The sequence below is a fragment of the Ursus maritimus genome, unplaced genomic scaffold (genome assembly GCF_017311325.1).
Source record: "Ursus maritimus isolate PB19 unplaced genomic scaffold, ASM1731132v1 scaffold_24, whole genome shotgun sequence".
Classification (NCBI taxonomy): Eukaryota; Metazoa; Chordata; class Mammalia; order Carnivora; family Ursidae; genus Ursus; species Ursus maritimus.
The window spans coordinates 21,807,097-21,810,876 of record NW_024424897.1 but is presented as its reverse complement, the minus strand read 5'-3'; the positions used below and the strand labels follow the sequence as shown (position 1 = coordinate 21,810,876).

Here is a 3,780-nt window from a genome sequence, read left to right as displayed (position 1 = left end):
GAGAGAGCATGGTGGAGGGGAGGAGCAGACGCCCCGCCGAGCAGGGAACCGACGTTGGCGCTCCATCCTGGGACTTCAGGATCATGACCTGAGCCGAAGGCAGACACTCAACAAGCTGAGCCACCCAGGCGCCCAGACTTGGCCCATTTTATACCCAGACAGGGAACCTGGCTTAAGAGAGCTTGCCCTGGGTCACCTGGTGGAGGAATTCACATTTGAACCCAGGCCTTTTGGATGATTTCATGATATGTCGCTGTGGTATATAAGCCCCCCGACACACACACAGGCGCACACAATTCCCCCCTTACCTGAATGGCCGCACCAGCCGTTCCCTCTCAACCACCACTGACCGAGCACCTGCCGTACTTCTTCCTGACACGTACAGACATGCCAGCCCTAGGAGGTAGCAATTAGTGTTGCTTTTTTTACTGTGGTAAAATATACAGAACATAAAATTTACCATTTTAACCTTTTTTTAAAAAAGGTTTTATTTATTTATTTACTTACTAGAGAGCAAGCGCGCGCGTGTGCGAGAGAGAAAGCATGGGGGGTGGGGGTGGAGGGAGAGGGAGGAGCAGCCTCTGCTGAGCGGGGAGCCCGATGCGGGGCTCGATCCCAGAACCTGGGATCACGACCTCAGCTGAAGGCAGACACTTAACCTACTGAGCCACCCAAGCGTCCCCTCATTTTAACCATTTTTAAGGGCATGGTTCCAAGGCATTAAGTGTTTTAATGTTGACTTAATTTTACACATCTGAGGAAACCGGGTCTCAGAATGGCTGTTTGCACCAGATTGCACAGCTCGTAAGGGCAGACTGAGATTTGAACCCTGACCTCAGAGTCCAGCTCTCTTGCCACGATGTCAGCTGCCTACTGTTGTCTACCCTGGGTCTGGGACCCTAACCGAAATCTCCTCTTGCAGTCTGGCCAGTACTGGCATTTCCTGGGGTAAGAGAAGGCCTGGCAGGCCCTGGCGGCCCATGCCCGCCTCTCCCCTTTGCTCCAGGAGCTGGAAGACCTGGAGTAATCCAGGGTGGATTGCCCCCTCCTTCTCACCCCTCTTTCCCTTGTCACCTGGGATGATCAAACCTCCAATTTCTTCACCCCCTTCCCCAAGCCTGAGCGGCTCATCTTCTCCTAAAACACACATCAAACGAGTGTCCAGTCTACCGCCAGCCCCAAGCGGACTCCTTCACCCCACACATGCTGTTCTACTCCCGACCGCTGGGCAGGTGTTGGGCGGGGCTGGGGGTGCTGCTCCCAGGAGCCAGGTGACAACCCTGCTGTCTCCAGCCCACAGCACTCATTCCTGCCTCCCCCTCAGCAGGATGGGGGGCACGGTGAGGTGGAGGCCAGGCCTGGCGGCTGCCACCTGCTGGCAGCTGCCACCTGCTGCCCCCAGGGCTAGGAGACCAGAGAACAAGTGCTTTGGGGACCGCTCAGGGCAGTTCCAGGCCAAGATGATTTCTACCTTGTAGACTGGCAGGCGGTCTGATGGAGCTCAGAGACCTTTTCACATCATCTGAGTGGGCACATTTCAAACTGGACCCAAGGAGGTGCCCCTGGGGTGCCCCTGGGTTTGAGGACTGGCTGCCCAGGGGGGGCTCTCTGTGGCCACCTTTGGTGGCAGGACCCATAGCAGTACCGTTTTCATCTTTCGTCTCTATTAAGATTCCAAGTAAGGTTTGGTCCTCCCTCCCCTCCCCTTCCCTTCCCTTCCCTTCCTTTCCCCCTTCCCCTTTCCCTCCCCTACCCTTCCCTTCCTCTTCCTTCCTTCCTTTCCTTTCTTTAAATTTGTCTTACTTGAAGAAGGGGGTTTGGAAGAACCACTGACTTTTCCCCCCAGATAAAGAAATGGGGGCTTGGTGAGGACTTGCCCAGTTACTTGGGGTTAGTGGCTGCCCCAGGACTGGGGCTCAGGTCTTCATTCCTGACCGGGGCTCCTTCTACTCTGTAAGCTCTTGCTTCTTTGGATTCTGAGCAGCTTTCATGGTAGAGGGTGATTTAGAACCCCCCTCTCTCTGCCTCTTGGCCAGCTGCCCCCAGCCCTACTTCTGAGGCCCTGTGCCTGGCTCCCACTCACCCCTGTGTCTGCAGCTCTCCGGGGCTCCCCCAACACCTTTGCTCTCAGTCCCCATCTGCGTCTCTCGCTTCACCAAGGATGTCTGCATGTGTGAGTGTCGGTGCTGCTGCCGCTCCCAGGGCATCTCACACCAGGCTGCTGCCACCCGAGTCCTGTCCCCAGGGAGGGAGGAAGCCAGGGGAACGCCAGACAGACTTGGGAGCAGCCTGGGAGGAGGGAAGCCATAGCACCCTGCAGTGAAATCAAGAAGAGGGAGAGAAGCGGATAGGGAAGTTGACACACACACACACACACACACACACACACACACACACACGGGACAAGGGAGGGTGAGACTGAGCTGATGGCAGTGGAGACAGACTCACAGATGGGAGAGACTTGGAGAAGAAGACCCATAAAGACAGACACAGGAGCGGGACACAGAGACGCAAAGATAGAGAGGTTGTTTGTGAGAGACAGGAAGGAGGAAGAGAAATGGAGACAGATCTGGCAGCAGACAAGAGGGCTGTTAGAGACAAGGAAATGTCACCCGCCCCGGAGCTGCGGCCCAATCACAGTGAGAGATGCACTGAGCGCTCAGTCTGGCACCGGGTCCAGCTGATGGATGTTGGGGGGTCCCGTTGCCGGTGGCCTGTCACATCCGCTCTCTGACTGCCTCCTTCCAGAGCTGGGCCCGGCTTTCCTTCAGTGCCTCCAGATGAGCTGGGCATGGCAACCCCAAGAGTGTGCTGTTGGGGGGTGGCCTTGTGCGGATGCCTCTGCTGAGAGCAGTCTTCTCCTGTCCACTGGGCTTGCACGGAGCCAGAGGGATGGGCACACTGGCTTGCTCCGAATCCCCTGCCAGTCACAAATGGGGAGCTTGTTTGGGACCTGATAGATGGAGGGGCCCCAGAAGGTAGTAGACATAACAAAAGTATGAGGGGATAGCAGATCGGGATGGGTGGGGGGAGCCTGGGGTTAGGTCTTGCCTTCCCAGGATCAGAGAGCAACATCCAGGATTCCCCTCCCACCGGCCCCCAAACCTGCCTCCCGGTGCTGGCGTGAGAGAAGATTCAGGAAGACTCCGCCACAGCCCCGGAAGCGCGGGCACCGCCACCGCCACCCTGTGCCAGCTCCCTCTGACTCGGACTCAGCCTTTTCTCCCCCCACCCCCCCAGAACAGGGCCTCTGCAGGCTCTCTGCCGGCACGTTGCTGGAGCAGAGACCTAGGGTCTGCTGTGCGGCAGCGAGGACGTCCTCCGGGGCCCCCGACCTCCAGCATTCATAAGTTTCGGCCCCATGGTCACACAGGCAAGGGCTGGGTCAGCCCGTTCCCCCTTCAGTCTTAGCTGCTCCTTCTGTAAAGTGGAAGGCCCCATCCTGCCCTGTGTGGGCATGAAGCACAGCCGTGGGCCCGGGGCTCTGTGGGCCTAGAGCTCGGGCCTGGCCTCAGGCAGCGGCCGCTGCTTCTCTGTCACCGTTTGCCCCGTGTCTCAGCTGCGTGGCGTGGAGCTGAGGACCAGGAGACCCTCTGGAGCGCAAAATGGTCAGCACCCCCCGGGGGGCCGGGCACTGCACTAGGTGCTCGGAGACAGCCGTCACCGGGCCAGGGAAAGCCCTGCACCGGGAGAGCTGGCAGAACGAGTAAGGCCCTGGCAGGTAGTGACAAGACCGGGGGCCTGGCCCTTTCTTAGAGCAAGACTGCTGCGCCTGGCGCG

General features: G+C 58.5%; 1 protein-coding gene across 2 annotated transcripts in view; it reads left to right on the top strand.

Moving 5' to 3' along the window:
- Positions 1–3,780, top strand: part of STARD3 (StAR related lipid transfer domain containing 3) — a 22,109-nt gene that overhangs the window by 9,180 nt on the left and 9,149 nt on the right. The window lies entirely within an intron of this gene.